Below are 17,567 nucleotides of genomic sequence, written 5' to 3' on the forward strand. Positions count from 1 at the left end.
TTGGTGGATCAGTGAACTGTACCAACCATTCTAGAGAATAATCTGGAACTATATAACCAAAGGGCTATAAAATTGTGCATACCCTTTGACCTAGCTATACCACTACTAAGTCTGTACCCCAAAAATATCACAAAAAAGGGAAAAGGATCTATTTGTACAAAAACATTTATAGCAGTTCTTTTTGAGGTGGCCAATAATTGAAAAATGATGAGATTTCCATAAATTGGGGAATGACTAAAAAAAGTTGTGGCATATGATTGTAATAGAGTACTCTTGTACTATAAGAAATGATGAAGAAGACACAGGAAAAATAAATAAACAAACAAGAAACATGGAAAGACATGTATAAACTGTTGCAAATCCAGGTGAGAAGAACTGGAAGATCATTGTGCACAGTAATGGCAATGTTGTAATGATGATCAACTGTGAGGTTTAGGTACTTTTATCACTCCAGTGATCCAAGAAAATTCCAAATGACTCATGATGAAAAACTGCTATCTACCACCAGAGAACTGATGAACTCAGAGTGCAAATTGAATTATATTTTTTTTGCTTTTTCTGTTTTTTTTTACATAGCCAATATAGAAATATGTTTTGCATAATTTCACATGTATAATTAATATCATATTGTTTACCTCCTTAGAGTGTAAGGGAGAGGTATGAGAGACGAGGAGAAGCTGGAACTCAATTTTTTTTAATGAAAAGAATGTTAAAAAATAAAATAAAAATACATATTTAAATAAATAATTTATAAGTATGTTTTGTTTGTCAGGAGTTGTATATTTGTTTGGAAACAGCTTACTAAGTCATACTTGCCAAAATAAATGAGTTGATAAATACAACTCATTCATTTTGACAAGTACTAAACAATTAAGTATTTAAATTTCCATACAGAGTTTGTTTAATTTCACTTTACATACTTCAGGTTCAAATGTAGGCATTTGTTTGACAACATACCTCCATCATGGCCACCTTGAAATTCAATGTGTTAACTCCAATTTTACATCATTTGCACATATCATATTAAATAACTATTGTAATACATTCATTTAAAGCAAATTTGTTTTCTTTGGCAGACTTGTGTTTACTTCGGTTTGAACTTTTTCGTTGGGGGAAAATTAATTTTAATTGTTATTCTCATATATCCCTTTCAACATATTTGGTAGCTAAATTGTATTTAGCCCTTTAAGATATGAAAAGCATTTTTACATTTATTGTCTCATTTGATCCTTAAATAATCTTATGATTGCTTAGGGTCCTAAAACCAGTAAGTGTTTGAGGACAATTTTGAGTTCAGGTCTTCCTGACTCCATGTCCAGTGAACTAAACACTGTGCAAACTAGCTACTTGAAAAAAAAATAAACATTACTACATTATAAAATTAAAACTTTCAGTAAGTCATGTTGAAATTCCCCATGAATTCTCAATTAATACAAAATTAGAGAATGTTAACTTAACAATACCAGTTTCTGTGACCTTGGCCTCATTTTCTTCACTTATACCAGGTATGTAATAGACATTTAGTAAATGTGTGTTGATCGATTTGTTAAAAAAAATTGATTAGTAGGATGAGTTGGCTATTAAGGTCTTTTCCAGTTCTAAAATTCTAAGTTAATTAAATATTAATATTAACTATGATTAAGTATCTCCTTTCTTGAATATCTCCAAGAATGTACTAAACATCATTTGTCCGGCAAAAAGAAAAGGGACTGAAATTTATGATTTCTTTGGGAAACACTTTAACTTCCACAAGAAATATAGATTTTAATAAACAATTCAAAGATATTTGTTATGGTTATTAGTGAACTTGCCTTATCTTTCTTTCTAGATTATCAAGATCATTTGTTTCTTATTGTTCTTACAGATAGACAGAGATGCTGTTCTGTTGAATTCATCTCCACAAGGCCTTCAATACAGTAGGAAGGTAATGATTGTGAGTTGAACAGAATTGGATGATTCTTTTATCCTACTCAATAATCAAATCATTTTTCCCCTTCTCAGAGAGGAACATGTTTCTAATCTTCATTATTAACTTTTATAAACTTCATTATTAACTTTCTTCAGTAGAGTTCCAATCAAATTACTAAAACCATGTATAAAAACAGTAATTATCCAATGTAAGATAACTAATTATTTTCAATTATTTTGCCTTTCAAGTCCAAAATGAATTAATTACTATTTCACTGGGAGTTAAATCCTTGAGAATTAAAATCTACCAATAGTTTAATTCCACTTTTCCTTATTTTATTAGGCAGAAGAAATTAAAGATGCATTATAATGCAAAATATAGGGAAAATATAAATGGATTATAGTAAATGATGAATAAAATCATCAAAGTTAAGGGGTACTGACATTCTAAAGATATCAATAATTGCTTCCCATCTGTGTGACAATTTATTTTTTGTAGCTGGCTTACCCCAATAGGATAAAACTACTATTTTATACTATTTCAATCTAATTATTTATTTACTGTTTTTTAAATATTTTAAACATTTTAATAAGTTGTACATTGTTTTACTTGCAACTTAGGACTATAATTATGGAAAGGGTGACATTTTCAAAGGAAATAACAGTAATTCAAATATCTCTGCATGCATTCAAAGTAACAGAATAGTTAAGTGAAAAAAAATTCATTTTTATTTGTTTGACATATTATTGACAGACCAAAGAAAATTTATGTTAAAAATATTACTTATTCCTGTTAATTACTTTAAATCTGATGATTGCATATTTGTTTTAGTTATCAATTTGCTAAAGAAGTCTACACCAATGATATCAAACTCAAATAGAAATTGAGCTAATAAACCACATAAAAGGATCTCTGTGGGAAGCATATTGATTTAGAAAATCAAATGTTAACACTATCTATGTTCTATTGTATTTTTGTTAAATATTTTACAATTACATTTTAATCTATATCAATCAGAAAAAGGAAGGTTAGCAATATGATTAGTGTTTCCTTTTTTTGATAACTGATCTACAAGGTCAAAAAGAAAATAGGAAATTCATGAGTTCTTTAATAAATTTGTACTATGTAAAACTGTTTATAATAATTATTTCAAGGAATGGAAAAAATTTACCTTTTTTTAACAAGTACTTTCCCATAAATAATATAAATTAAAATCTTAAACAGAATATATAGCAAATTCTTAACTTATTTTTGTATCAGAGACTTCTTTGACTGTCTGTTGAAGCCTATACATCACTTTATAAAGTAGTGCCTTTAAGTGAATAAAATAAAATACATAGGGATTACAAAGAAACCAATCATACTGAAATATACCCCCCCAAAATTTTAAAGGTTCACAAACCTCAATTTAAGATCCATTAAATTAGAGGTATAGATTTTTTTTCAGATAATTACTTTAAATTATCAAAGAAAGGGATTTAAAATTCCAATTTTAAAAAAAGTTACAAAATAATTACTCCATGTTGTTGTTGTTTTTATCTCTGCAGAACATGTCTATGATTTAAACAAGCTCATCACAGCCTGTGAGCATTTTGTTTTCTTTTTTTATGGGGTCAAAGAGGTATCATATTTTTCTTAGAATTCATTTTAAATTATGGGTAATAACATTCCGTGTTTAATTAGCTTGCAAAGCATTTATTAATTAACTTCAGGGTTATATATTTTTAATTATAGTAATTACTACTTATTACTGTTATTTATTTTTGCAGTAACTATCACATTTATTATTTAGGTCCATAAAATAAGGTGAGTACTTAAATTGATAGTTAAGATGAGTAAGTTTTCTCTTTTTTCATTCATTCGTTCTTTCTTTCATAGATGTTACATAAAATCAATTCTCAAAGGTAAACCATGAAGAATGAACACTGTAATTTACTTCACATGTGAATTAAAGTATGATTTGGATTTGAATTTCTACAACAATCATGCATTTTTTTAAAATAATATCAATCCAGGTTTTTTTAGAGACCTTTTTCTAAAATTGAATACTTAGTTGAAGCATGTTTAATTTCACTATACACAAAAAATGTAAGAATATGCTGACCTAATTATTAAATTTAATCTTTAGTGATACATTTTGTATTCTGTGGCATATGCATTTATTCAATGTAAAAGGCCTTGTGTGAAAATTAATTCATAGAACATATTTTACTACATTTTCTTAAAAATTTATTCCTCAAAAATTATTATAGTCATGTTCATAGCTACCAAAACACATACCATGGAGAGGAGCTACCATGAAGGAAAAATAGCTATCAAGACATGGAAAATTTCACAGGAAACAATATAAAGGAAAGGAGACAACAGAAAAATATGTTGAACTTAAATGTGTATTCAAAACTGTCCCCAGATTAAGCAACAAACAAGGTGAACTAGACATTTTATTTAACAGAAGGAGATTGAATTTCTTAAGTATGACCAAGACTTGGATGGATGATACCCCAAACTGGAATATCAATCTGGACAGATTTACTATATGCAAAAAGAAATGGGAAGAAGAGAAGCATTTATTAATTGCCTCCTATGTTTCAGGCATTGTGCTATGCTTTATAAATATTTTCTTATTTTATCCAAAGAAAAATCCTATGAGGTAGATGCTGTTATAATCTTCATTTTACAATTGAGTAATATGAGACAGAGAGAAGTAGTGATTTTTCCATGGTGACATAGCCAGTAATTATATGAGGCAAAATTTAAACTCAAATCTTCCTGACTCCAGGTTCAGACCTATCTCTGCTACACCATCAAACTCCCTAGTGGAGAAGAAAGAAGAGGAGTTAGGAGTGGCTTTGTATGTCTAGAAGGCATGCTTAGGTAAGAAAATACAATGTAGGCTATTTCAAAGCCTGAAAGTTTGTTGAGGCTGTCTAATAAATAGGCAGAAATTTGGAAAGAAGGATTTAAGCAGAGAGAGATGGTGCTCCTTCAAGGAGTGTTTCATTTTTGTTTTCCTCCCTGACTTTCATCCATATGCAGAACTCAACAGGGTAAGGAATTTCTAGTCCTAAGTCAGGTGGTTGTTTGAAATAAGAATGGGATGAATCCCTAAACATAGGTATTAAAAAGACCAATCAAAATAGCTATGGGTTCTACACAGTTTGTGAAGTTATATCTTCAAAAGAGCTTAGTTTTATCTTTGGAGATTGAAATACTCCTTATGAAAAGAAAAGGCAGATAGCAAGCCAAGATGACAGAGTAAAAGCAGTGACTTGCTTGAGATTTCCCCCATACCCCTCTAAATACCTGTAAAAATGGCTCTAAACAAATTCTACAGCAGCAGAACCCACAAAAAGACAGACTGAAACAAATTTCCAGCCCAAGACAACCTGGATGGTTAATTGGAAAGGTCTATCACACCAGGCTGAGAGAGGAACACAGTTCAGTGTGGGCACGTAAGCAAAATAGGCTCAGCGAACCTGGAGCAGGCCTCAGAGGACTGAATCACGGGCTGTTTCCAAACTTCTCAACTAACTCCAAATACAACTTAGAAGGTCAGTAGGAAAAGTCAGTGACTGTGGTGAGAGAGAAGGTCAATCCCAGTACCACCCTGGGGTGGCAGCTGCTTCCACAGCATCTGGCCCACAGACTGAGGGGGATATCAAGTGATTAATCAGAGGGGGATTCCAGGGATCTTTTTGTTAGTCCTGAGGCAGGATTCTCTTCCTTTGCCCATACTTGGATCTGGGTCACAGTTATGGGTGGCGGTCCTGGGGCAAGAAGGAGTGCTGGCACGGCAGAGCTTGTGGTGGCGGTAGAGAGAGAATCCTCCTCAGAAGGCAGAAAAGAGTGCTTGTGGTCATGCATAGACCAGAGCACAGGCCAGGAAAGGAGTAAACATCTTACCCCTGATTGTACCACCTTGGAAGAACTGAAAATTTACATGTCTCTAGAAGTATCTCTCAAAATAGCTGTACAAAACCTCCAGAGCTCGGGACAGTACATTTTCTGCACTGGAAGCAGACTCCTACCTTAATAAAGTTTATAACTCAAGTAATTGGCTGGGATCATGAGCAAACTGAGCAAAAAAAAAAAAAATCAGACCATAGAATCTTTCTTTGGTAACAAAGAAGATCAAAACATACAACCAGAAGAAGACAACAAAGTCAAAGCTCCCACATCCAAAGCCTCCAAGAATAATATGAATTGGTCCCAGCCCATGGAAGAGCTAAAAAATCATTTTGAGAAGCAAGTGAGAGAATTAGAGGAAAACATGGGAAGAGAAATCAGAGTGATGCAAGAAAATCATGAAAAACAAGTCAATAGCTTGCTAAAGGAGATCCAAAAAAAAAATACTGAAGAAAAATAACACCTTGGGGCAGCTAGGTGGCACAGTGGATAGAGCACTGGCCCTGAAGTCAGCAGGACCTGAGTTCAAATCCGGCCTCAGACCAAACACTTGACACTTACTAACTGTGTTACCTTAGGCAAGTCACTTAACTCTAATTGCCTAAGCAAAGAAAAAGAAAAAAGAAAAAAGAAAATAATGCCTTAAAAAATAGCTTAACCCAAATGGCAAAAGAGGTACAAAAAGCCAATGTGGAGAAGAATGCCTTCAAAAGCAAAATTGGCCAAATGGAAAAGGAAGTCCAAAAGCTTACTGAAGAAAATACTTCCTTAAAAATTAGAATGGAGCAATTAGAATCTAGTGACTTTATGAGAAATCAAGACACTGTAAAACAAAACCAAAAGAATGAAAATATAGAAAACAATGTGAACTATCTCACTGGAAAAACAACTGACTTGGGCAACAGATGCAGGAGAAATCATTTAAAAATTATTGGACTATCTGAAAGCCATGATCAAAAAAAAAAGAGCTTAGACATCATCTTTCAAGAAATTATCAAGGAAAACTGCCCTGATATTTTAGAACCAGAGGGTAAAATAGAAATGGAAAGAATCCACTGATCACCTCCTAAAAGAGATCCCCAAAGGAAAACTCCTAGAAATATTGTAGCCAATTTCCAGACTTCCCAGGCCAAGGAGAAAATATTGCAAGCAGCCAGAAAGAAACAATTCAAGTATTATGGAAACACAATCAGGATAACAGAAAATTTAGCAGCTTCTACATTAAGGAGCTAGAGGGCTTGGAGAATAATATTCTGGAGATCAAAGGAGATGGGATTACAGCCAAAAATCACCTACCCAGCAAAACTGAGTATAATCCTTCAGGGGGAAAATTGGACATTCAGTGAAATAGAGGACTTTCAAGCATTCTTGATGAAAAGACCAGAGTTGAATAGAAAATTTTACTTTCAAATGCAAGTCTTAAGAGAAACATGAAGAGGTAAACAGGAAAGAGAAATTGTAAAGGGCTTATTAAGGTTGAACTGTTTACATTTCTGCATGGAAAGATGATATTTGTAACTCTTGAGACCTTTGTCAGTATTAGAGTAGTTGGAGGGAAAAAATATGTATTTATATATAGATAGATAGATAAATAGAGGGCACAGGCTGAGTTGAAGATAAATGGATGATATCTGGAAAATAAAATTAAGGGGTGAGAGAGGATTATACTGGGAGAAGGAGAAAGGGAGAGGTAGAATGGGGAAAATTATCCCACTTAAAACAGACAAGAAAAGTCTTTTACAGTGGAGGGGAAATGGGGGAAGGTGAGAGGGAATGAGTGAATCTTATTCTCCTAGGATTTGCCTTAGGGAGGGAATTACATACACTCAATTGGGTATGAAAATCTATCTTACCCTAAAGGAAAATGGGGGGGGGGAGAAGGGGACAAGACAGCAAGGTGATGATAGAGGGGAGGGCAGATTTAAGGAGGAGGTAATCAGGAGCAAACATTTTTAAGGAAGGACAGGGTCAAAAGAGAGAATAGAATAAATGGGGGGAGGGATAGGATTAAGGGAAATATACTTAGTTTTTCACAACATGACTACTATGGAAGTGTTTTGCATGACTACACATGTATAACCTGTATCAAATTGCTTACCTTCTCAATGAGGGTAGGTGGGGATGGAGAAAGGGAGAAAATTTGGAACCCAAAGTTTCAAAACAAATGTGAAAGAAGTTGTTTTCACATGCAACTGGGAAATAAGATATCCAGGCAATGGGGTATAAAAATCTATCTTGCCTTACAAGAAAATTGAAGGGGAAGGGGATAAGAGAAGGGGGGGTGGAGATAGAAGGGAGGGCTGATTAAGGGAAGGGATATTCAGAATGCATGTTTCAGAATGCATGTCATCTTGGGGTGAGGGGAGGACAAGATGGGGAGAAAATTTGGAACTCAAAATCTAGTGAAAGTGAATGTTGAAAACTAAAAATAAATAAACTAACAAAAAGAAAAGAAAAGGCACTTAGAATTTATGCTGTGGAAGTTGACAGACTGTTCTTATGGGTAGAATAGCAAGTGAAGGTTTTTGGTAACCAGATACTGGGTATGCATAAAGTCTATCATGTTCACTAAAAGAGCTGACACTTAAATCTCTGGGCTCCAAGTTAAAATGGATGCAAATTAAAGTGGGAACCTGAGATCACAGCAGTAGCAGCCATTTATTTGCCATGAAATTTATGTAAATTCAAAATAAAAAAATGCACATCAAAACCAAAGTGCAGCAGATATTGGGAATAGTATGTTCAAGATATATCTGTTGATGTACTAGCAGACATTTGCCACTGGATCTTCGATCTCTATTCACAAGGAAAACAGCAGATGCCCCATCATATTTATCAACTGCAGCCACCACCATCTTTTCAGTTAATACCTCAAGTTACCTCAAAAAAGTCTCAAAGTTTTTAATAGTCACAGCCACAAAAGAAAAAAGTCCCAGCAGACAGTACAGCAACAGCAACAGCAGCAAATACAACAATCTAATAAACTACCTCCTTGGTCTACACCTCACTCCAAGCAAATTAAAAGATGAGGAATTGTTTTTCATAAGGAAATCAAAAAGCAGAAGAATCACCAACATCTGAAATCCTCAAAATTGAGACAAAACACCCACTACACTGCCTGTACATCCACCTCCAGAATGTAAGCCAAACCTCACAGCTTTAGTGTCTATGGGAAAGGACAAGTAGACCAGTCTTTCCTGATTTCAGGCCCATTGCTCTATCTATGGTGCCACCTAGCTGCCCACGAATTCCTATACATACAGAAATATTTTTACAGTGTAAATGTATCATTATATAGTGAATGCCATCTTGATTACAAATTAGACTGCCTCAGTCAGTTACTTACCTACTTCTAGGGTCTCCACTTTGGGAAGGGTCCAGGCTGGCTAGATTACACTGGCAGATGTGCTTGTGGCTTTCTGAACTTCAATATTCAATATCACGCGTGGATGCTTTCAACATCGGATGGCCATATTACCACATTCTATTGCTTTTCTATTCCCTTCTGTTTGTTTTCTTGCCTAGCCCCATTAGAATATAAACTGTTTGAGGGAAGAAATTGTCTTCTTTTTTTTAACTTATATTCATATCCTCTCTGGTACAAGGTAAGGGTCTAATATGATTTTTAACTACCAGATAAAAGCAAGCTCACTTGTGGAGATTCATAGGCTATGTTTTTTGAGTGCCTGTGGATTCACAGAATATGTAACACTAGGAGCGTTTTCTGCCATTGCAATGTGCAAAAGGGGATACTCCAGGTTCTGTACCTAGAGGAGTGTTAGATTGTGCAATGGATGAAGCTCCAGGCCTAGAATCAGGAAAATGTTGTTGTGTTTAACTCTTTCTGACTCCATTTGGGGTTTTTTAATGGCAAAGATACTGTCCTGGATTTCCATTTCCTTCTCCAGCTCATTTCATAAATGAGAAACTGAGTTGCTCAAATCCAGCCTCATATATCTAGTTACTATCTCTGTAACGCTCGGCAAGTCACTTAACCTGTGTTTTGGTTTTGTTTTTTACTTTCTTCAATTATAAAATCATGATAATAATAGTTCCTACTTCTCAAGGTTGTTGTGAGGATCAAATGAGACAATATTTATAAAACACCTTCCAGAGTAACTGGTCAATAGTAAGAGCTGTATAAATGTTGTTGTTGTTGTCATCATACCAAGAACTGAGATAAAATGTGATAGTAAGGAATGTTTTCCCCATTTAATAATCATTTTTTTGCAATTACATGTAAAAAGAGTTTTCAACATTCACTTTTTTAAGACTTTGATTTCCAAATTTTTCTCCATGCCTCCCATCCCACACCCTTCCCCAAGATAGCAGACAATCTTATATAGATTACACACGATCAATCATATTGAATATATTTCCACGTTAATCATGTTGTGAAAGAAGAATAAGAACAAAAGAGAAAAACCACGAGAAAGAAAAAAAAGTGAAAATAGAATGCTTCTATCTGCATTCATTATACATAGTTCTTTCTCTGGATGTGGATAGAATTTTCCATCATGAGTCTTTTGGAATTGTCTTGGATCATTGTGTTGCTGAGAAGAGCTAAATTTATTATAGTTGATCATCCCCACAGTGTGATTTTACTGTGTTCAATGTTCTCCTAGCTCTGCTCACTTTACTCAGAATCAGTTCATGTAAGTCTTTCCAAGTTTTTTTTTTCCTGAAGTCTGCCTGTTCATCATTCCTCATAGTACAAGAATATTCCATTATATTCATATACTGCAACTTGTTCACCCATTCCCAAATTGATGGGTATCCCCAAAGTTTCCAATTCTTTGTCACCTCAAAAAAGCTACTATAAATATTTTTGTATATGTGGGTTATTTTCCCTTTTTTATGATCTTTTTGGGATACAGACCTAGTAGTTGTATTTCAGGATCAAACGGAATGCACAGATTCATACGTTTTGGGCATAGTTCCAAATTGCTCCCAGAATGGTTGGATCAATTAACAACTCCAACAACAATTCAATAGTATTTCAATATTCCCACATCTTCTTCAACATTCATCATTTTCCTTTCCTGTCATATTAGCTAATCTGATAGGTGTGAGGTAGTACCTTGGAGTTGTTTTAATATGCATTTCTCTAATCAATAGTGATTTAGAGCATTTTCATATGACTATAAATAACTTTTATTTCTTCATCTGAAAACTTCTTATTCATATCCTGTGGCTATTTATTAATTGGGGGAAAGACCTGCATTCTTATAAATTTGACTCAGTTCTCTATAAATTTTAGAAATGAGGCCATTATCAGAAATACTGACTATAATATTTATTTCACAGCTATCTGCTTTCCTTCTAACTCTAGCTGCATTGGCTGTGTTTGTGTAAACCTTTTTTTAATTTACTGTAATCAGAATTATTCACTTCGCATTTCATCATGTTCTCTATTTCATTTGGCCAAAAATTCTTCCCTTCTCCATCAATCTGGTAGGTAGATTATTCCGTGCTACTTTGTTTATGTTATCACCCTTTATGTATAAAACATGTATCCATTTTGACTATATCTTGATATACAGTGTGAGATATTGGTCTATGCCTAATTTCTGACATAATACTTTCCAGTTTTCCCAGCATCTTTTGTCTAATAGTGAGTTCTTATCCCAGAAGCTTGAGTCTTTGGGTTTCTCAAACAGTAGATTACTGTAGTCATCAACAACTGTGTCTTATTTACCTAACCTATTCCACTGATGCAACACTCTATTTCTTAGCCAGATAGTTTTGATGATTTCCACTTTATATTTATACTTTTAGATCTGGCATGGATAAGCCATCTTCCTTTGCATTTTTTTTTCATTAATTCCCTTGATATTCTTGAACTTTTATTCTTCCAGATGAATTTTGTTACTATTTTTTCTAGCTCCATAAAATATTTTTTGGTAGTCTGATTGGATGACACTAAATAAGTAAATTAATTCAGGTAGAATTGTCATTTTTTTTATTATATTAGCTCAGCCTACAAATGATCAATTAGTATTTTTTAATTGTTTAGATCTGACTTTATGTGAAAAGTGTTTTGTAATTGTGTCCATATAGTTCCTTGGTTTGTCTTTGCAGCTAGACTCCCAAATATTTTATGTTGTCTCCAGTTATTTAAAATGAAATTTCTCTTTCTATCTCTTGCTACTGCTCTTTGTTGGTAATATGTAGAAATACTGATGATTTATTTGGGCTTATTTTATATCCTGCAACTTTGCTAAAGTTATTAATTATTTCAAGTTTTTTTAGTTGATTCTCTAGGATTCTTTAAGTATACCATCATGTCATCAGCAAAGAGTAATAGTTATCTTAAGCTGTAAAATTTTTCCACTCTGTCTTTTTGTAGATTCTGTTGCTCCAGAATCCATTTAGAGATTTAATTTAATGTTGTTTCCATGGAAAACTGAGGAGAGTTCAGGCAACTTCCTGCTTTTCTCTGCCATTTTGGCACTTCCACCCTGGTGAGGAACATTTGAGTGAAGATTAAATAGGGCAGAAATGGAAATGATTTTACCATCATTTTAGACTAAATGCTACCTTGGCAAAAAGAAGAAATGTATTACAAATGTGGAAAGGAGAACAAAAGCTTAGTACTGAACCATGGTATTGAGGGTGATTCATGAAATGACAGAGAATTTCAATTTTCCAGAAATCTGCTGGAGTTCTTTCTTTCTGCCAAAAGTGGAATAGATAATATACCACAAATTTGTCCTAATAATATTTCTAAAGAAATATTGTTGAAATATTGAATTATTGAAATATTGAAAAAGGAATATTTGTATTCTGGATATGATTATCATTAATAGTAACTTATTTCTAAGGAGAAATGGTAAGAATATTGTGGAGGGATGAGATTGTGATAGATAAGGAGAATAAATTCAGATATGTTCTAACATACATACAGTATTTTGATAGACTAGATTTCAAATGGTTGAGAGGAATGGTAGGTATCATAGAATACAATGAACCAGAATTCTTCAGGTGAAGTCAGCCTAAGAGTGTTTAACAGATTCTCAAAATGAAATGCTGAAGTCTCAAAGGATTAATATTGCTGCTCTGGAAAAGAAGACATAGTGATAACTGACAACAAATAGTAGGCAGTAGTTCATTGTGATTTTGTTTCTACTTTCTTTACTAAGAACTATGACTCTTGGATTGGAAAGAACAGAATAAAAAATGGCAAACAGAAATTGACACTCAAAACAAGCAAGGACACAATAGGATAGCCAGAGCTTAACCTGAAAAATTTGTACCATTTGGCCCAGGTGAACTTTATTCTTAGAGACTGAAAGAAATAAGGGTTGTGATTGTTGAGCTTCTGTCTATGATGTTTGAAAAACCATGGAGAATGTGAGAGATGCTGCAGGAATGTAGAACAGCATTGGTATGCATTTCCAAGAAGAGAAAAGAGAATAGAATTGGAAAGTAAGTGGTCAATGAGCTTGATTTTGATTTTGGGGAAAAAATTATATAGATGGTATTATTAAATGGATCTTTAGTGAATACGTAGAAGAGAAAATCATCATTAGAAATAGGATATCCTTTATCAAGAATAAACCATGGCAGACTGCACAGATTTCCTTTTTTTTGATAGGGTCCCAAATGGATGACTGAAGAGACTGCTATAGATATAGTCTATCTTAGTGGATCTTTCAACAAATTCTCTCATTTGTGTAGAAAAGATTAAGAGGATTGGACACATGAGGAGGGAATGCCTTGCCACAGAATAGAGAAGAGAGTGCTACTGAAGATCATTCCCATAGGGCCAGAGGGGTAAACCTGCAGTGGGAGACTGTCACTTTGTAGTGAATTTTAAATGAGAGGGATTTGCATTTTGAGAGGTCTTCTTCTCTAGAATGTATTATATTTGCATAGACAGTGTTCGTCCTCTGTAAAAGGAATATGTGAGTTCCTAGGCACAATTGGCACCAGAATGAAAGAGGGAACATAGATCTAAAAGTGAAATACAATGCTATTAGGGATGAGGACTAATGATAATGATGGCTGGGGGGAGGTCTAAACCACACAATTTGGGGCACAACCAAAACATAAGAGTGAGGCAAAACAACAATCAAAAAATAAATAAGTAAAAGAAGACTGCCAAAGACCTATAAATGCAATAACATTGAAATTAGATAAAAGATGGAGTTCAATTCATGAATATCAGAAGCTTTATTCTCATGAGGAGCACAGAGAGAATAAAGAAAGCACATACATGGGCTTTGAATGGCCCCTTAATCAGAAAATACATTTCAAAATCAATAGAAGAAAAAAAAAGCAATGAAGACAAAGCAAAAGCAAAAGCTCTTAAGAAAAGGAATATGAGAATATTACTAAAATAAGAGATTGGAGGAGGAGAGTAAAATTTTAACTATTCTCATGACTGAATAAGAAAAGAAATAGCAAAAGACAGAGAAATAATCAAATAAGAAAGAGAACTTAAGAAAATTTGAATGCATGGTATGTATGTATGTCTTGGTATTGTTGTCAGGTAATAGGAGCAGGAAATGAAAGAGGGTTTGGGATAATGTATTAATTCCAAATGATATGAGAAGAACTATATGAGTGACAAAATTCTGACTTAAAAGAGGAAAGGAACAAAAACAGCCCTAGGAAAAGGAATGAATGAGGGAAAAAAGGAAGAGATGTCTACTAAACTATATTAAAGTTTGGATTTGGATTTGACCCAGGGTGAATGGTCATACTCTAAGAGTCAGAGTGCTGTGGATTTGACAGGAGGTATCCACTAAAATGCCCAAGGGGTTGTACTTTTCTCTGTGTTAAGTACTATAGTTTTTATTAATGGCTTTGATAAAGACATAGATGCCATGGACATGAAAATTACATGGGAAAATTACAATACCAGGAGGGATAGGTAACACACTGGACAACAGAATAAGGATACAATTACATCTTGACAGGGTGTAATATTGGAATGGATCTAACAAGATGTCATTTAATACAAATAAACATAATATCTTACACTTCACAAGTACAATATGGGGAGGGCATAATCAGATAGCAGTTTGTCTGAACCAGATCTGGGCATTTAGTGATTAGAAACTCAGTAAGAGTCAAGTGTCACATGTCAGTCAAAAGAATAAACATGACCTTGAAACACATTAAGAGAGGTGAACCCTCCAGGAATAAAGATGTGATAGTTCCGTTATGCCCTCATCATATCATATGTTAATCCAGAGGATTGTGTTCAGTTGTGGGCAGTTGAAAGAGGTCATTAGCACTCTGGAGAGCACCTAATAGAGGGCAAACAGAATAGAGAGGAGCTTTACATCTATAACATATGAACATTATTTGAAGGAAGTGATATGCTTAGCCTGGAGAAAAGAAGAATAGGGGTGAGGGCTGGATATAGATTCATTCATGTACTTGAAAGGCTGTCATGGGAAAGAAGGCTTAGACTTGTTCTTTTTGTCTCTTGGGTGCAGAACTGTGTTTTGCTTGATGAAGTTGGATCAGGGTGAGAGGGGGTTGATGTGGAAATCCTGTTAACTAGAGCTATTCAAAATAAATTAAGCTTCTTGGAGAAGTAGTGGATTATTGGCAACAAATCATGTTGTTTCTGAAATCTCTTCCATTCTACCACTAACCTGATCTTTTTTACATAGTACTAGCTATATCTAGGGGTGTGCAGAAAATCCCCTCCATCAAATCCCTCCACTCTGCAGATTAATACTGATTCTCAGTTCTCCATTATAGAAATATGTAGCGATATGTATGCTGAGGTTGCTGTCTCATTGAGTTTCTGGAGAGAGGGAAAACAGGTCTCACTGGGATTTTTAAAAATCTAGCAGTTTATTAAATAAGTGAAATTACATTAGTGAGAAAGCAGGAATTGCTACAGAATACCAACCACTAGGGATCAAGGATAGATCCCAGAAGGTATAATTTGGACCCTGGTTTAAAAAAAATTATAACAGAATATCCTCCTAGAAAACCTTCATGAGCTGATCATTAAATTATTCTTGAAAATAGTTTATAAGAAATCATATAGCTTTTTAAAAAATTCTACCAACCAATAAATAGTTATTATATCTGCCTAAGCTAACTTGTGTCATGCTGATAACATATCTAAGAACCACAAGTAGACTTAAAGAAGTCTAGTACTGCTATCATGGGTCATCATTTTAATCTTCAGTATAATTCTTGTTTTTACAGAGCAGGATTTATTCTATGACCAGTATAATTTTCATTAGGCTAATGGATGAATTTTCATGTTTCTTCAATGTGATCCCTGATTAAAGGATAGGCTTCAAGTACATGCCTACAATTTCATAAGAAGAGCAAAACACAGCATCTCTGGTTCATTAGTACCTTTTTTAAAATTAGAACTGATGCTTTTCAAGGAACTGCAAAACTTAAGAAATTTACACTTAATGATTAGTCAGCTAAATGTTAATTAGCCAGCTAGCAAACAATAACAAAATGAAAGTTATTTTTGAAAGAATCTTTATTTTTTCTTGATTTTCTGAAATTTCACAGTTTACCTGATGATGCTAAAATTTCTACTGTTTTATCCTTCTTACCTAATCAATATTGATAAAGCTTAAGTTCTGACAGGCCAATACACTTTTAGGCTACGTATGTATGATTATGCTGAAAATAAAATTTGTAAGGTGGGTTAGGGAGAGGGAAAATGAGTATGTCAGTCAGTGTCACTCAGATTTAGCCAAAAATAAAAAACAAAGACAAGTTATTTTTGTTGACTCACCCCCAAGTTCTAACGTCCTGTGTTTTGTAACTAATTGGTTATATTTGGGACTAATTGCTGAAGAAAAAAAAGGAGAGGAGAGGAGGGGAGGGTAAGAGAATAGAGGGGAAATGAAGGACAGGAGCAAGAAGGGGGAAGATAAAAAAGGAGGAGAAGAGAAGATGATGAACATGATGTTGAGCATGATGATAATGTGGATATGGATATAGATAGATTAGATATACATATACATATACAGTAGATGTAATTGTAGTTGTAGATATAAAAACAGTTCAAACTGGGCCTGAAAGTCAGTCATTTCAGTTTATTGGGAGATCATCTTAGTAGTATGTGAATTCAGGTCAAGAGCAACATAGGGACCAATATAACAATTCTAGAGAGTAGTTACATACATCCACTAGGGCACCTATCCATCTCTTTCCCCTCATTCTCCCATGTGACCAGTCACCTTCATTTTTGTTTATACACTTCCCTGATGACAATTCTTACCCTTGTTCCCCTTTAAAGTTCCTTATGTGTTCTATGTTGCAGTCTGCTCCTACCCACCCTGCTCTTCTCTATTAGACTCTGTGTTAAAATCATTTTTAATTCCTCAAAGACTATAGTCTTCCATGATTTGCAATCATACAAGAACAGTGGTAGGATATATGTATTAAATAGATAGGTCTTTGTTTTTGGTAAAATGTGTTGCTAAACAAAGAGGTTTGGTTTTCCTGAAAGCAATTTAATCCTAACTCCTCTTTACATCAAAATCAGTCAAGACTTTTTGAAAGACGCAACAACAATCTAAAAGACAGAATAGAATATATTTATAATGGAAATTATTAGTTTGATGTTTCCAGAGAAAAAATTGAAGGCATTTTGATAAGTTCATATTTAAGCAATAAGCATTATTAAGTATTTACTATGTGTCAGGGTATTATGGTATATGAAGTATTCTGGAAAGACTGGCACTTTGGTATGGGGGTTTGTAGAACTTTTTTCAGGGCTCTTCTTCCCCTTTTGTTGTCTACCTGTCAC

This window comes from Vombatus ursinus, unplaced genomic scaffold (assembly GCF_900497805.2).
Source record: "Vombatus ursinus unplaced genomic scaffold, bare-nosed wombat genome assembly UNPS02014791.1, whole genome shotgun sequence".
Taxonomy (NCBI): domain Eukaryota; kingdom Metazoa; phylum Chordata; class Mammalia; order Diprotodontia; family Vombatidae; genus Vombatus; species Vombatus ursinus.